Raw genomic sequence first — 18,808 nt, forward strand, 5'->3', positions numbered from 1 at the left:
TCTTCTTCTTTTCTCCATGGTTTAATGAGTTGTAGCAGGGACATGTAATATACTTCTTTATGTTGAGGAGTCTTTAATGACAATTTGATATGATTAATTAAATTTGGTTTGGTGAGTTTTACTAAGCTGCCTTCACAGTTTGTCACTTTGTATTTACGGTTTTGTTCATCAGGTTTTATATTATTTTTGTATTTGTAGTTTTGGGCTATGTGGTATAGACACATGGTTTCCAAAGTGGTACTCTTGTTTGGGTAGTATGTGTCCAATAAATTGTTTTTTAAAATGTCTTGGCTGTTGGGATCTTGTTTGGCTATTGTTTCTATATTTTCGTATGATTTTAGAACTCTTTTTCTAGATTTAGCTGGACCAAGACTTAGCCATACTATATTTGCAGATTTACCATACAATGCAGTACCAGCTAATCGACCAGCTGCTTCATAGGAGCCACATTCTCTATGGGACAGCATTTTTATGCCCAAGCTGTATAATTTCTGAGACACTGTTTTATCTGATGACAGGTCCTTCCAGAGGTCTTGGAGCTCTGTCTTTTCTGATTTGGTTAAGTATGCTGTGACATATCGTGCAACTGCAGTAGAATTGTCTGCAATGTACTGCACATCTATGTTTGCATTCCATAAGTGGGCAATGATTGCATTGTAATCATTGATATATTTTTCTTCTTCTTTTCTTTTTATGCAATATGTATTTTTAGGTGACTTACCTTTAACACTATGTCTAACTGAAGACATGAGGTTGTTCACTTGACCTGTATTTGTAACTGGTCTAGGGAAACCAAATCAGCATTTGGTGTAGTATTTCCCTTTGTTTTTGTATTTGCGACGACAATATTTGCCACATTTGTGTCTTTGGAATTGTAACATTTTTGCATGAAGATCACTATTTGTGGATTCTGATGGAATTTCACAAGTGACATATTTTTCAATAAACTGTAAAACAGTGGCATCACTGTCTTGACCAAATTTAGGAGCATCTTTAATCCATAAAAGCATGTGGACGTGTGGTGCTCCTCTGGCTTGGTATTCTTTTCTCCAAAAGAAGTGTTGCACTTCTCCAAGGGGAGGAACAGTTTTATTACAAATAAAATGTAGCATAGCAATGAAGCGATGGTGAAAATATCTTGAAACATTAACAGGATCCTGAGAACAAAGTTCTCCAGGTGTTAGTATATCTATGTTTGTTTTGTTTTCGTTGGATATGCGTAGGAAAGCATGTAAATCTTCCCATGCATATTCTGCACAACTTAATGTAACAAACCAAGTGGGTGGGCCAAGGTTTCTGATCATACAACGTACATCTCCATGATGTCGAAACCAGTACTCTTTAGTACCACGCATATTTGCTAATAGATTTGTAAGATTTGCTTGTAAAACCTGATCTTTTTGTTGAGCTTTTTGTAATAATTGTGCAGCTGTCATATTTTGAAAGTGTGATCCTGATTTTAATATGTGTGCAACTCCGTAACATAAAGTTGCTAGTTCACTTTCAAAGAGTAGGTGGAATATGTATTCCACATTTTGTCGAAATCTGGGATCTTCAGAATACATTTGTAATGAGCGATATTCTGATGCTGATATTTGAATAGGTCTATCATCGTATCTTCCTCCTTTGGCAGTCGGAAAGAGTAGAGGAAAAGCATGTGCTTCTCTACTATTTTCCCATATGCTGATTGGTGATCCTTTTGTTTGACGCATTTGGTACATTTCCAATGCATCTTCTATGGTGTCATTAGGGTGCAATGGATGAATTGTATAATGGTCTAAAGTATTTGATATTGTAGCAGGATCTAGGAGCTCAAATTGACCAGCTTCTTGTGTCTCTTGAATTATTTCAGTTGTATCTTTCAAGTTTTCTTCAATATTAATTTCTTTGTAATATTCATTATTATCTTTAAGATATTGCAGGGCTTCTCTAACTTTATGTAAATCTACCAGTTGTTGGTAGATTTACAAATCTAAAATGTTTTTTTGCTTTTGTAGGTACTCCATTTACCAAGATAATTAAAGATTGTTGCATTGGACGTTGCACTCCTAGAGTGTGCACATTTTCTTTTAGAGCTAATGGTAAATACACTACTTTTCGACAAATACCTTTCACTAATTCAGAGGGAGGTAATTTTGCAGTTTTTGGTTGAAGGCGTATTATTGCTTGAAATGGGTGCACTGTTTGAATTATGATGCTCTCATTTAAATTAAGTTGTTGAAGGGGTTTTGGTAGTGGATATAATTCCAAGTTATTTGTGATAGCACGTGAAGGAGTTTGGTTGTTGTCAAGTTTTGTAGTGCAGTAACTGCAAAGTATTATGGGGTCAGTTATTTCGTATTTGTTTTCTGCTATAAGGTAGAGAGCTAATTCAAACCATTTAGAATCTTCATTGTCTTCTATTTTGTATAATAGGTCTACAGTTTTTGTGTTACTTTTATAAAAGGTTCTGCGGCAACATACACACACGTCGTTTGGTACTTCAGCTGAAGTACTTTCAAATTTTAGTATTTCTTTTTTGTATGTGTGTAGTGAAAGGTTGCCATGCGCAGAATTGTTACGAAGTTGGTTTACAGCTAATTCATCTTGTAAGTGGGTTTCACTTCCAAAATATTTTGTCTGGATATAGTCGATTTCTTTTAGTAGGTCTTTTTCTGTACCATGTAGAAGAATGTTATTTAAATTGGCTAGTGCTAAAGCAGGACTTTTAGCATAGTACAGTTTATAAACTTGATTTCTTATACTTGCATGATGTGTTGATATCCTTTTGATATCATGGAAGGTTGTTTTGCAAGTAGGTCCTGTAATGCAGGCCAATGAATGTCTTTGTAGTCCTGTGTACTTGCGTACTGGACAAGCATCCATATTTTGCAGTAGTTTAATTTTGATTTTGTCTTTGCTTTTCACATATTGATTGAGGAATTGGCGTAAAGACTTGAACATTTTTTTGGGAATGTTACACATTGACGTGCATGGCCATTTGTACACTAGATGTTCTGATTCAGTTGAATGGAGGGGTAAATCTATGTTTTCAGGGCATATTTTTGTAAGGAGTACTTCTTGTTCCATTATGGTATTATTAACTTTTTCATAACCTCGACCACTGCTATGTATGGCAATTGTATGTGTTTCCTTTTGTTTGTACGCTTCTTCATTAGAGTATGGTTCTGTGCTTGTAGTGTGCCTCCATTCACCTCCACAGATATTTAAGAAGTTATTTCTGTTGACATTTCGTTTATTGAGAAGTCTTTTTTGTAATTTAGTTATTAGTTTTGTTAGTGGTTTCATTCTGTTTAACACTGAAATAAATAACTTTCTTTTGAGAAGAATTGCACTGTCTATCAACGCTTCTAAGATTACTTTTCTACGATAGGTTTGAAGTGTTGAACCTGGTTTCTCTTCTGTTTTCATAAGATTTTTAAGGACTTTGTGACGGAACATTTTGGCTAAAATACTTTTCTTGGTATGCTTACTTTGTACTACATCAAGATTTATAGAAGAAGTTTTATTTGTAGTGATAGTTGATTTTCTGTTAATTGTTTTTTGGTTTGTTTTACATTTTGATAGAGGAGGCAAAGTTTTTGTACTAGAAACTTCTTCTGTTCACTACATGACTGTATTAGCTGTTGTGTTTCAACTTTTTTTACAAATTCTGCTATAGATGGATGTTTATGTTGGAGAGTTTTCTTTTCATTTGCTCTACTTCTGCGTTCCTTTCTACGGAGTTGCTTTTTGGTAGGCATTCTTTAGGGTCTGTTGAAAAAATACAGAAGGTATGGGTTGGGCTGTTCTGCAATGCATGTGTGTTATGTGCATGAGTGTTTGAGTAAGATGATAAAGATGTATGTAATGGTGTGTGATTGTGCTTTGGGAAGTACTACTACTAGGGATGGGTATTCTTGAATTAATGTGTTACTAAACTGGGGTTCAGATGACAGAAAAAAAGTAAGCCAGTGGTATGGAGAAGTATAAATAGTATATCTAAAGCTATACAATTAAAACAGTTGTTTGTTCTACAACATCTAAATTCTAACGGCTGAGTTGGTAATTTGTGTGTCGAAAAACAAGAAGTTGTGGGCCATTCTGCCAGTAAAACACTGTTTAAGACGGGGGGATTTTTGGTCAGAATGGTGCAGAATCTCTATTTTTAGGCACAGAAATAGCATGAATTAACCTTACAGTGTGTTTGAGTAATAATTCAAATATTATGGTAACATTCTACTTACTTTTTTTCTAAAATGAGCAGTTTGCGTCTTAGTTGTTCTTTGTACTTCAAATTCGGCTGCTTCTTTTCTGGAGAATGGTCTTCACTGCAATTGTAAAAGAAAAAAAATAGTAATTTGGTTTGTATATAGCACTGTTTTTAATTTAGACATAGATTTTTTAAATTGAAATGCTCAGCGCCTTCCTCAAAACCATTAAAACTATCTTATGACTAACTGTAGGAAAGAAAATATCTTTACTATGGCTTGTGAAATTCATAATGTACCACTGTATACCACTATTCCTGTAACTAAGCTTTTCCACGTAATAGTGAGTCAATGTCATAGCCTGCTTTTCCACGTAATAGTGAGTCAATGTCATAGCCTGCTTGTCCTATATAAATGTAAGTAATTATATAAATTGAAAAAATTAAAACCAATTATGTGTTTGTACAAATATTATTGTTTGAGATTTGATCATAGAGTGTGCATGTAATTTTGTTTGATTATATGTAGTCTATATATTTTATTTCAAAAATGTTAGTTTAACATTATTTGCGTGTGTGTGTGTGTATGAAGAAATTAAATGGTATAAAGGTTTGTAAGTCACAGTTCATTTTAGGACAATGGAAAAATGATCGTAGATTCATTTTACAGATTATACAAGGTAAAAGTCGGTTAGAAAATGTGTTCATGTACTGTATAGAAAATATGCATACCTGTAGTTTGTGTTCATGCATATGGATATGGACGAAGCTGCAAGTAGAAATCTTGGAGACTTGTATAGTATTTCTCGTAGATCGTGCTTGCCAATGGTATGAGACTTGTACTCCGAGAGATTCACCGTACATTTGCAGTGCTGATCTATGATGATGCAGTTACATGTAGAGGTCTTGGATTTGATTGGTGGATGGTCATGTGATTTCTTAGCTACATCCAATGAGGGAATGGCACAGAGAGTGAAGTGGAAATGGTAGAAGGGCTGTCCATGTTATGATATGTTCGCGGACATGGCGGTAGTTCTAGGACACCGCATATTACATCCGGGGAATTTGGGGTGAGGAGGAATGCAAATGAGATTGAATGTAGCAAGGGATTGGTCAGTAAAGTTTAGTGAGTGTGTTGTGCTAGGAGAGGTTTGTTAGGTCCTGGGTGTTAGTCTTAGCAGTGCACAGTGGTGGCGCGAGTTATGGTTGCTTAGCTTACCATAACTGGCGAGTTTCAGGGATTTTTCGGTTTTACTTGGAACCATACGTCCCTTTAAAAAAGTTTTTTTACTGAATCTGATAGGTTTTTAGTAGCACAACTTAACCATAATGTCCCTTTAACAAAGTTTTTTTACAGAATATATATATATATATATATATATATATATATATATATATATATATATATATATATATATATTATGCCATCATGCTAGCGCATGGCATAGTTAAGGTTACAACGGATTGTCTATGGATTTTCAGAAAATAACTTTTGCGGATAACGTTCGAAGGCTTGCATGGAAAATTCTTAAAACAATCTTCAGTAACAATCTGCAGTAAATGTTAAAATGTTGAGCAATCTGTCAGTGCATGAACAATTTCAGAATTTTCCATGTTCGGCTTCATATGCTAAAAAAGGTTATTTATGTTTTGAACAGATTTTAAGACACGTTTTTACAAAAGGAAAAATACATGTTTTCGGCCCAAATAGCTCAAAGGTGGCTGTTTAGATTTTTGTAATTTTTGTCATGAAACTAGACTTCATCAGGAATTGGTGCACTAAAAAAAATGTAAACATTGACTTGGGCAATTTTGAGATATTAACAATATACAGGCCGATTCATGGAAATAATGTGCGCTGAAAATTTCTGCGAAAGCGTGCGAATCGCAGCGCAAGTGCGAAAATCGCAGCGAAACCCACACACACAGCGATTCATGGAAGTCCGTGCGTGTGTAAATCCATGGATGTGCGCTAAAATCCTGTGTGGCGCACGCTGGCGCACACGTCTTCAAACAGCGTGCGCTACGCGCGCAGCGAAAGCGCACATACCGCAGCGCACACAACAAAAGTAGGCGTAACACGGGGCATAACACACAGAATGGGGAAGAACGCGTGAAAATGTGGGCATCACGGGGGAAGTACAGGAGGCAAATGCGTGGAAAGCCCATACGCGCTCCTACAACATGTATTCATGGAATCGAACGGGGGCAACGCAGGTGCCAAAAAAGACGCGCTAATCCGGAAACACATACGCCAGCAGGAAGCAGGCGTGCGTGGACCCGCGCAGCATAAAAGTGCACGCAAACAACAAACAAGCTCAGACGCTAAGATGAATATACCGTTCCTTGCAGCAGTGGTCGTGGGGCACCGCAGGAGGAGGAGGTGGATAGTCGGGGACATCATTTTTACACCCAGAACCAGCCTTTTTGGGATGCCTGTTGACCAGGTGTATGGGAGGTACAGGTTTCCACCTCACATAATACTCGACCTGGTGAGTGAGTGGGAGGATGACCTCACATCACCCACCCTGTGATCCAAAGCACTGAGCCCCTTGGAAAAGGTGCTCAATATACTGCACTTCTTGGCCACTGGTTCATTTCAGCGGACAAGTGCCATAGTGGGGGGGGGTGGTGTCACAGGCCACGCAGTCACGCTGCCTGCACCAGGTGTTGGCCATCATGACTGCACGCCCATCAGTCCGCAGGCACATATATCTGCCCAGAACACCTGCAGAAAGGCAGGCTGTCGTCCAGGATTTTTATGGGGTGGCACACTTCCCCAAAGTGCTAGGTGCCATTGACTGCACCCATGTGGCTCTACGTCCTCCCAGGGCAACTGAGCACATCTACAGAAACCGCAGGCACTGGCATTCCATCAACGTGCAGGTAGTATGTAATGCCAAGGGAATCATCACCTCAGTATATGCCAACTATCAAGGGTCCACCCATGACAGTTTCATTTACAGAATGTCAACCCTAAACCGGGACATAGAAGCTGGGCGGCATGGCAATACATGGCTGCTTGTTGAGTATAAATGCCCCTGCAAATGCATGCATGTCAGATACTGAGTAATGTCACAACCCCACTAATGATACCCATCATCACCTCCCCAGGGGACAGTGCCTACTCTCTGAGCACCCACATGATGACACCAATTCGGAACCCCACCACACCACCCGAGGTAAGATACAACACAGCCCATATTGCAACCCGGGGCATAGTGGAGCGCACATTCGGAGTGCTCAAGTCACACTTTCGCTCCCTTGACCGCTCTGGTGGGCAGCTGCTATACGCGCCCCCAGTAGTGTGCAGGATCATAGTGGCAGCATGTGTCCTGCACAACGTTGCAACACGCCGGCGCCTGCCGGTGGACATGGTGGTGCCCCACATCCCCAACCACAAGTACGGCCGCTGCGCATGGGGGGGAAAGGGCATGTGGTGAGGCAGCTCGTACGCAGCTGGTGGCTAATTACCTCACCTAAAATCACACCCCTGTGGAGTGCGCACAGCCCTGGCACATACCAGCTGACAATCAATGATGATGACATAAGGGACAGTCAACTGTCACAACCATACCAGCCTGAGATTGGTCACCTGGAAGTGTTAAATTGTGTGCATCCCTACCTAACCAAAGACAACCAATGCTGTGTCACAAAAAGACACACATTTATGGTGCATGATTGACTACCCCCTTGCAAAATACAACATGAAAATAGCGCCATGTCACCCAACCCCTCCCCATCTCCGCCACCCAACACACCATGGCATGTCCTGCAATGTGAAAGCAAATAAAGGAATGCACAACACATGACACAAGTGTCACAAAGTGCACTGTCCCAAATGGAAACAGGCCACAGACAATATGCTCCCAGTAATCAATAACAAACAGCACACATGACCAAATACTTACCAGCAACACAATACAGCAACACAGCATGAATCATTGCCAAAATATGACATTACAAACTCAAAGTAATGTAAGTCATACAACCTCAATAAGCTAGCACATCGATCCCTTCCAACTCCAGAGTGTTGCTGTCAAGCAAATGTGTCAGTGTACTGCATACAACATGAACTCCATCTGCAAAGGAGACGGCCTTGTGAAGACATGAAGAAGGTACCTGCGAATAATGAGACATGGATGCACAAGCACATATCAATACACCATGCAGTGTTCAATACAAAAACAAACCCCACTAGGGATGTCCACACAGTTATGACTACAGACTGCCCACACAGCTCATGGGAGCCCAATGTCACTGTATAAGTCACTGTCACTTGGTCACACCCTTTGCAAGCCCATGGAAACGGGAAGCAGGAGGGGTGTGTGTGTCAGGAACCCAAGCATCTAACCCAAACACTGGACAAGCCTACGTGTGCCCAGCCGGAATACACAGTGGATGCCACACAAGGCAACACACTGTAAACAAAAAAACAAAACATAAAAATGGCCATGTGGGGGCTGGGGGTGGGGGGGGTAGGCCACCCAGGAGGCCCAAGGATAGGGTGCACACCAACACCCACCTGTGTGGATGTTGCGGAAAAAAAAACCCACCTCCATGGGCTCATGGCCTGCACAGCTACGCTACTGTGGGAGAAGTGCTGCTGTCGCTCTCATCACCCTCTGCTGCTGCATCAGGAGGTGGTGGTGCTATGGGAGGCAGCCCACGCAAAGCCCTGGTATGGTCCTCCATGGCAGCAAGCATGCGGGTGTGGAAGGTCTCATTCTGGAGAATGATAGTATGGAGATCCCCATGCAGCACCTGACGGGTTGCCTGCATTTCTGCACGCATGGCCTCACGTGATGCCTGGATCTCCTCCTGAGTTGCCTGCAGCTCAGCTGAGAGCTAACATGTGAGCCGTTCCAGCTGCTGTTCTGTCCTCAAATTTGTGGAAGCCTCAAGTTCAACAAGAGTCTCCCTGAGGTTATGGAGTTCTACCCTCAGGGCTTCCCTGTGGCCCTGTGACTCTATAGAAATGGCTTCCTGCAGAGTCTCCAGTGCCGCTCGTCGGTCCCTGTTGGACGCCAACATGTCTTCCATGTGTGATTGGCAAATTGAGTCTGTTGCCTGCTGTTGTTGCTCCATCTGCCTTTCAGGGGTGATAATGGAAGTGGCCACCCTCTCCATTGCCTGAGCCATCATTTCAACTGATGCTGCCTGTTGGGTTGCCATACCGTACATGGAGTTCTCCCATACAGTATTGCCTGGTGGCGTACGGCCACCGCGTCGGCGGCACCACACCTGTTTGGGGCAAGGCGATTTGCACCTTGCTGTGCTGGCACTGCCTGAGGCTGCAGGACTGCATTCCCCCTCTGATCTGCTGGCCCTGGAACAGGATCAGATGTTGTGCAGTGTGACCCTGCATCCGTAACCGCCAAAGGCGGAGTAACCAACACTGACATCCCCATAGAGGGTTCTACCCCTGGTGCAGGTGGGTTGGACAGAACAGAATCCCTGCCAGAAACACTCACCTGCGACGGCACATAAGTCTCATCATCCGATTCAGCACCTGAATAGAGGTCTGGGGAGTTGCACCCAGAGACACCCCTGGACAGTATGGTCTGCAGTAAGATTGAGTTTTCACCCACCACCACACCACGTCCCCCACTGGTGCCCGGTCGTGCCTGAGATTCCTCCTGTGTCTGCACCATCTCCTCCACCTCAACACCATCACATGCGTCATCACCTGCAAAAACATGAAAGACAACAAATGGAAACAGGCATGAGCACCGTAGCACACACATAGGCCTGACAAGGCAGAGATCCAGTACATGAATTACACATGTCCCACATGACTATAACCCCGGCATGCATGCACTGTCAATGAGTTGGAAGGGGAGGCAAAAAGCACACCAAGATGGAAAAGCAAGACATTTGCTGCATGCTGGGTGGCACTGGCATCACACATTAGCCTGTGAGTGGCATGTCCAATACACATACATGACACATGCCATCACACAGATGGCATGTAGCATAGCCATGGTACATGCCACAAGTACAACCATATGTCAGTGAATGAGTACTGTCAGCCATCCATGTGAGATGGACATGATGAGATGAAAAATACTACATAGTGTGACAAAATACCCATGTGCCACTCACTGCAACACATCCAGTGTACAAGAATACAGTGATTGCAGGCAGATGTACACATCAATGGTTGGTCACTTAAACTTGACAGGAAACAACTATCATGTGCCACATACAAACAGGCACCAAAAATTAATGTGAGCAGGCCAATACTCTATCAGCCCGAATGGTCTAATCATTCACATAACAAGGTAACAAATGTGGGTCAATGTGGGGTGTAATCAATGACAGAAGCATGTCACATATGTGACAATAGAGGTGAAAAATGCATTGCAAAAGTGGGAGAATTGAAACTATCAGCCTGAATGAACACTGAAAAATTCTGAACAATGTTGTTGCAAGATGACAGTTCAAGGTCAACTGCAGTAATGTGCCGCTAAATGGCTACTGTGGGCAGAAGGGATACTGTCATACCCAAATCCAAGGCCAGTGAATGTTTTGGAGGAAGCACATGGGTGACCCATACCACTCAGGTGCACACACCCTCACCTGGCATTCAATCAGAACCCGTTACCCACACAACATACACATGGATCACACACACATGCATGGGCACTCACCGGACAATGCGTCGTAATCTGGTAGGTCTCCCACGCCTTGGATCTGTTCCTCTGTGACGAAGGTTCCAGCAACAGACTCATGTTCAGTGAGTTGGTTGTCCTCTTGTGGAGACCCACCTCCAGTCACCAGAGTAGAAACATGATTTGAGGCCAGCTTGTTCTTTGCTCTGCGTTTCAGGTCATTCCACCGCTTGTAGCAATCATCAGCTGTGCGCCTCACAAATCCAAGGGCACTAATGATGTCCGCGATGGTCTGCCAGTGTGCCTTACGTTGACCAGGTGTGGTCTTGCACCCTGCAGTCACCACCATTTCGCGGCTATGTGCTGACACATAGGCCACAAGTGCATGAATTTCGGCGTCATTAAAGCTAGGCTTCCTTGACGTGCCGGAGTGTGTAGCCGTGTCTGGGGTCTCAGCCTGTAGTGCCAGAGCACCCTTCTTCCTCTTTTTCAAAGGTGGTGCGGATCCTGAGTGGCTTACGCCGCTCTGGTCAGTAGGCACAGAAGCGCCGCTAGACTGGGTACTAGGAGTGTGCGAATGCACAATGACCATAGGTCTTGGTGCAGGCATTGGCTGCAGGGTGATGTGGGCAGGGGCAACGTCGGTATGATGGACCGGGACCGACACTGTCCCGGCTGGGAGACTCAGAGCTGGGGTGGTTCAAGCTGCAGCTGCCCCTGCAGCCTCTCCACCCTGCCTACTTGGGGCAGCAGATGACATAGCTGCCCCAGATCCACGTGGCCTGGTGACACCAACTTGCACCGCCACACGTGGCTTAGACTTGCTGACCTGGAAGTCAGCCTGGGAGTCATCCTGTGCCGGTTCAGGTGCCACAATGGGCTGGTCCAACAAGGGCTGAGCTGGGATGGTGTTATCTACGTTTCCCACAACCATGGGGGTTGCATGGGTGTCCCTGATTGCTCCTCCACACATGAGGGTCTAGGGGCACCCTGCAAATCCTGGCCACGTTCCCTACCGCAACCACCACACCCACCTTTTGGAGGTCAGCCACCTTTGCCTCCCTTACCGCTTGGTCGCCTCCCAACCATGGCACTGATGTTCTTGTGCGTATGTGAGTAGCAGTAAACAATTGTCCCGGGCAATTGGGGGTGAAAGGGGTAGGGTACTCGATGGAATTCATACCCTAGTGCTCTAGCAAGGCTGTCTGTGACCCCTGGGGGAAGATGACGGGTCACGCAACGCACAGGCATCCCGAAAAACAAAAAATAACGTGCATGAAAGCCCTCGTAGACCACGTGCGTGGAAAAATGAACCCGCACTACGCTGTGGAACCCGGAAACACAAAATTAAGCGTACGCGTAATACACGCAGCCTACAATGACCCCTGAAGGGGTACGCGACACAAGGGGCAAGCACAGTTGGTAAATATGTGCGCGACTCACCGTCTGCCTGGAAAAAGAACGTGAAAAAGACGCACGTGTGCGCGTTGGCAACACCCCCGCCAAAAGAAGAATTGTACGCTGTCTGAGGAGACAGGACAAAAGAAGAAGTGAACGCTGTTTGAGGAAACAGGCCCAACAAAAAAATTGAACGCTGTCAGAGGTAACAGGGAGTACGAACTTGAAACGCTGTGAAGTAATCGTGTGTGAACCGACAAGAAGTACAGAATTCACCCACTCGCTCTCCATGAAAAGCATATACAAGGAAATGTCACCCTACACGTACCTTTTAAACTGGCCCACACGTACAACGTCACTTACGCGTGTACGCGCTAAGGCCCTTTCCTCCAATTACACGAGCTGACACTCGGACATGCAGTTTTTGCACGTGCACGATGAACATGCACCCGTGTTGAGGGAAACGCCCTTGCGCGTCACGTCACAGACGCGTAGCACCTTTCCTCGGATTACACGAATTCACAAGCGGACGTGCAGTTTTTTCACGCCCCCTGAACCACTATGCCCACGTCATGAGGGAAACGCCGGCGTGCGTAACATCACAGACGCGCTTACGCACTAAGGGCCTTTCCTCGAATTACAAGCAGACGTGCAATTTTTTCACATGCCAAATCAATCCGTATCAAGCTGGCCACGCAACAACACATGGAAGACCACGCTCCTGCCCAGAAGGCCGAATTACTACCCCCCAGAGCCCACAAGCACGCTCCCACCTGCCATCTGCTGCTGCCTGCCTGCCTGCTGCCCACGTGCCCTGCTATTTGCTGCCTGCACATCAGCCAGCTGCAGGGGTGCAGTTGTTGTGACCACCCCTGCTGGAACTGAAGACTCCCGACTGGGATACCATCGCTCCACAGCCCAGCCCCAGGACCCAGTTGCCCACCCACACCTGCCTCTGGTGTTGCCATGTCGGCCACACCACCATCTGGCACCACTGGCAACCCCCAGCCAGAGAGGCAGAGGGTCACCAGCTTCAGTGCCAGGGAAGTTGGTGTCCTGGTGGAGCAAGTCCTGGGGCAGTATGATGACCTCTTTGGAAGTTCTCGCGCCGACTATGAAGGACAGACCAGGATCTGGATGGACATCGTGACTGCCATCAACGAGGAGGGGGTGGTAGTCTGCGACTTCAAACATGTCAAGAAGCGCTGGGAGGACCTCAGGTCTAGGACCCTCGACAAGGCCCGGCGCCTCTTGAAGGCAGCGGATGCCAAGGGGCGCCGGGCCACCTGTCCGACCACCAAATGAGGGTCCTGGAACGCGTATGCCCAGCGCTCCACATCCAGGTCCTTGAGAGGCAGACCCGTCTGGAGTCGAGCGGTAAGTGTACATGCATACTGATTGGACGCTGTGCGTGTTGTGGTGTGCCAGTAGTGTGCAGGTTGCACATGTGTTTTTGTAGGGCCATGTATGGATGTGTATGTACAGGGGCGTGAGGCTGACACATGCGAGTCCTCTCATTTGTGAGACACATGGATGGTGTATGTGTGGGTAAGCATGCAGGCCGATTGCATATGTAGGAGCACACATATATGAATTACTGTGTATGTACGTTGGCATGGTTGTGGTGTCACACATGGATGTTGGTTCCAGCTGCATGTATCTGCACTCTGTACATGTGCATGTGTGTGTATCTGACAAGTGTGCAACTGTGATGCAACATGGATGCATGTGACACTGATATGTAGAAGGCTGAATGCCAGATGTGACATGGATGGCGATCTCATCACTGCGACAGTTGGTGGAGATGTACACATGCATGTAAATATGGTGGCATGTGTGCATATCTTGTGCATTCCCCGTGTTTCATGTGATGTCAGGCTCACCTTCGGCTGCTCATGCTGTTGTATGTGTGTGGATGGTGCTGCCTGGTGCAATATTGCTGTGGAATTGCCCATGTGTGTGAGTTGAAATGACATGTGTGTTGGGGATTGTGATGCCATGTCTGAAGTTTGACACTGCCACTCATGTGCAACTGTCATGTGTGTATCAGTCCATTGTACAGTGCCCTGATACCTGTGTCCTATCTCTCCCTGTCTGCAGCGTCAACTGCTGAAGAGGGCGGAGAGGGTGCTGTGGAGCAAGGCGGCAGGGATCGCTCCGCCAGTCGGAGACGCAAGGCCCGGCTCCCCTCCCAGGTTGTCATCACGTCAGGGAGTGAGGAGTCCGGTGCCGCGTCCCAGGCCACAGCTGCCGAGGGTAGGTCCAAGCGGCAGAGGTCGGAGTTGGACTCCTCGGCAGCAGAAGGGGCAGCTGAGACCCCACAGGGTTCGACGGAGGAAGATGGCACAGAGTCATCCAGGTTGGTGGGGGTTTGGTGGAGGAGGAGGCCGTGGTAGGGACACACACGGGGTCTGGAGGTGGGGATTCCACTAGTGCTAGTGGTGCAGTGCAGGGGCAGGGACAGGAGGCAGCACAGGCCGCCGCGGAGGTGCCTGTGTGTAATCCTGTCCTGGATCCTGTGACTGCATCATCCTGCACCAGCAGGGATGCCTACGTCCTTACCCGTTTTCATGGAGGGGATCCGCTAACAACAACTGGCCTTCCTCTCCCTGCGGACGTGGCTATCCGTGACCGGGTTGAGCCTGTCCTGAGTGGGATGGCTTAGCGTCAACGGGGCATGCAAGGTGACCTGCAGTGTTTTCGTGAGGACACTGCAAGTCATCTCGAATGCCTCGTTGACCGCGTTGACCTACTGGGACGGGTCACCAGGGCCGGATTCCTCCATTTGCTGGACATTGTTCCGACCCCCTCCTCACCTGAACCCCCTATGCGCCAGTCGTCCTCCATGCCATCTTCCCACCCATGTATCACCTGGGTACCCCGTGGAGCTGCCTCTGACCCTGTGGCCAGGCTGGAGGAGGGCACATCCCTGCCACAGTTGGGAGTCGGACGTCCAGCAGGGGTGGCCACCTCAACAACTGCACCCCAGCCGGAGGAGGACGTGCAGGCCGCAAGAGCCAGGGAAAAGGCATAGGCACAGCAGCAACAAGGTCGGAGCCATGATGGCTAAGGGGCCTTCAACATCGGAGGGGCAGGCATCGGCCAGAGGGCAGGAGGACCCAGGATTGGAAGTGTCTTCCGTGTGGCAGCGGTTGGGCCAGTCCATATATGCGGAGCGGCAGCGGGCGGAAGAGGCACGGCTCACAATTGTCAGGGTGGAGAACTCCTTGCGGAGGGCTCTGAGGCGGGCCGAGTGCCTCAAGGCAATTCGCAGGGAGTTGGAGGTCCACATGTCATCGTCCCTGCGAGCCCTTGGGGCCATGGAAGAGGACCGCCTCTGGGACATCGAGCACGAGTTCGATGATGCCATGGCCCGGGAAATCGGGAAGTGAGCCGTCAGACTAGCCCGCTGCCATTGTAAATAGTTTTTAGAGTTAGGTTTCCTTTTCCTTTTCCTTTGATTTGGGGTGAATGGACTATGCCACACACATTTGTATATAGTTTTTTTATTAGGTAGTTTCTTAGGTAGGTTTCATTTCTTTCGTTGGGCTCATGAACACTTGACAATGGTTTGTACATAGTTGGACAATGGATTTATTTGAACTTTTTATTTGATTTTGAACATGGACTAATGGATTTTTCTTTTGGACTATGAATTGTACATAGTTGGAGAATGGATTATTTTGAACTTTTTCTTTTGATTTCACCATGGATTAATGGATTTTTCTTTTTACGTTTCCTTTGGATTTGCGTTGGTGGAGGGAGATTTTCGACTATTTTTCTTTCTGATTTCTTTGGATTGGTTATACTTTTCATTTACTCATCTTTTGCACATGCTTTTCATTTCATGTTTGCTATTTTGTTATGCTTTCATTTCATTGCTTTATTTTTGTACATAATACATTTTGATATTTTAGTTCCATGTGTGGGATTTGCTCATTGGTTTAATGCATGTGAAAATGTGGGTTTACACAATCAATGCCAACCAGCGTGTGTGTGTGACACACATGTGTTGATGTACATAGTTGACTTTTGGTTTGTGTCTTGAGATAGGCATGTCAGTGTGGGGTGGATTGGGAAATCATTGCGTCTCAAGAATGGGGTGGCGTGCTGTGGTATTTTGACGTGGAAGTGGCCCATGATTGTGCATCTTTATTTCATGTAGGGGGGGACATGAGTGGGGGCCTTCTGGCAGGTGCCCTTCACTGCTGGGGGGTGGGGGTGCAAGGGGACATGAGTGGGGGCCTGCTGGCAGGTGCCCCTCACTGCTGGGGGGTGGGGGTGCTGGGGGACATGAGTGGGACATGAGTGGGGGCCTGCTGGCAGGTGCCCCTCAGTGCTGGGGGGTGGGGGTGCAGGGGGACATGAGTGGGGGCCTGCTGGCAGGTGCCCCTCACTGATGGGGGGTGGGGGTGCAGGGGGACATGAGTGGGGGCCTGCTGGCAGGTGCCCCTCACTGCTTTGGGGTGGGAGTGCAGGGGGACATGAGTGGGACATGAGTGGGGGCCTGCTGGCAGGTGACCCTCACTGCTGGCGGGTGGGGGTGCTGGGGGACATGAGTGGGACATGAGTGGGGCATGCTGGCAGGTGCCCCTCCCTGCTGGGGGGTGGGGGTGCAGGGGGACATCAGTGGGACATGAGTGGGGGCCTGCTGGCAGGTGCCCCTCACTGATGGGGGATGGGGGTGCTGGGGGACACGAGTGGGACATGAGTGGGGGCCTGCTGGCAGGTGCCCCTAACTGCTGGGGGGTGGGGGTTGCAGGGGGACATATGTGGGGCCTGCTGGCAGGTGCCCCTCACTGCTGGGGGGTGAGAGTGCAGTGGGACAAGAGTGGGGGCCTACTGGCAGGTGCCCCTCACTGCTGGGGGATTGGGGTGCCGGGGGACATGTTTGGGACATGAGTGGGGGCCTGCTGGCAGGTTCCCCTCACTGCTGGGGCATAGGGGTGCAGGGGGACATGAGTGGGGGCCTGCTGGCAGGTTCCCCTCACTGCTGTGGGGTGGGGGTGCAGGGGGACATGAGTGGGGGCCTGCTGGCAGGTGCCCCTCACTGCTGGGGGGTGGGGGTGCTGGGGAACATGAGTGGGGACCTGCTGGTAGGTGACCCTCACTGCTGTGGGGTGGGGGTGAAGGGGGACATGAGTGGGGGCCTGCTGGCAGGTGCCCCTCACTGCTGGGGGGTGGGGGTGCAGGGGGACATGAGTGGGGGCCTGCTGGCAGGTGCCCCTCACTGCAGGGGGTGGGGGTGCTGGGGCACATGAGTAGGACATGAGTGGGGGCCTGCTGGCAGGTGCCCCTCAGTGCTGGGGGGTGGGAGTGCAGGGGGACATGAGTGGGAGCCTGCTGGCAGGTGCCCCTCACTACTGGGGGGTGGGGGTAAAGGGGGACATGAGTGGGGGCCTGCTGGCAGGTGCCTCTCAGTGCTGGGGCGTGGGGGTGCAAGGGGACATGAGTGGGGGCCTGCTGGCAGGTGCCCCTCACTGCTGGGGGTTGGGGTGCTGGGGGACATGAGTGGGGGCCTGCTGGCAGGTGACCCACACTGCTGGGGGGTGGGGGTGCAGGGAGACATGAGTGGGGGCCTGCTGGCAGGTGCCCCTCACTGCTGGGGGATGGGGTGCTGGGGGACATGAGTGGGACATGAGTGGGGGCCTGCTGGCAGGTGTCCCTCACTGCTGGGGGGTGGGGGTGCTGGGGGACATGAGTGGGACATGAGTGGGGTCCTGCTGGCAGGTGCCCCTCAGTGCTGGGGGGTGGGGGTGCAGGGGGACATGAGTGGGGGCCTGCTGGCAGGTGCCCCTCACTGCTGGGTGGTGGGGGCGCAGGGGGACATGAGTGGGGGCCTGCTGGCAGGTGCCCCTCACTGCAGGGGGATGGGGGTGCAGGGGGACATATGTGGGGGCCTGCTGGCAGGTGCCCCTCAGTGCTGGGGGGTGGGAGTGCAGTGGGACAAGAGTGGGGGCCTACTGGCAGGTGCCCCTCACTGCTGGGGGATTTTGGTGCTGGGGGACATGAGTGGGACATGAGTGGGGGCCTGCTGGCAGGTGCCCCTCACTGCTGGGGCATAGGGGTGCAGGGGGACATGAGTGGGGGCCTGCTGGCAGGTTCCCCTCACTGCTGGGGGTGGGGGTGCAGGGGGCCATGAGTGGGAAATGAGTGGGGGCCTGTTGGCAGGTGACCCTCACTGCTGGGGGGTGGGGGTGCAGGGGGACATGAGTGGGGGCCTGCTGGCAGGTGCTCCTCACTGCTGGGGGGTGGGGGTGCTGGGGAACATGAGTGGGGACATGCTGGCAGGTGACCTTCACTGCTGGGGGGTGAGGGTGAAGGGGGACATGAGTGGGGACCTGCTGGCAGGTGCCCCTCACTGCTGGGGGTGGGGGTGCAGGGGGACATGAGTGGGGCCTGCTGGCAGCAACCCCTCACTGCTGGGGGATGGGGGTGCTGGGGGACATGAGTGGGACATGAGTGGGGGCCTGCTGGCAGGTGCCCCTCACTGCTGCGGGGTGGGGGTGCTGGGGGACATGAGTGGGACATGAGTGGGGGCCTGCTGGCAGGTGCCCCTCAGTGCTGGGGGGTGGGGGTGCAAGGGGACATGAGTGGGGGCCTGCTG

This window comes from Ambystoma mexicanum, chromosome 9 (assembly GCF_040938575.1).
Source record: "Ambystoma mexicanum isolate Mex_15411 chromosome 9, UKY_AmexF1_1, whole genome shotgun sequence".
In the NCBI taxonomy this organism is placed as follows: domain Eukaryota; kingdom Metazoa; phylum Chordata; class Amphibia; order Caudata; family Ambystomatidae; genus Ambystoma; species Ambystoma mexicanum.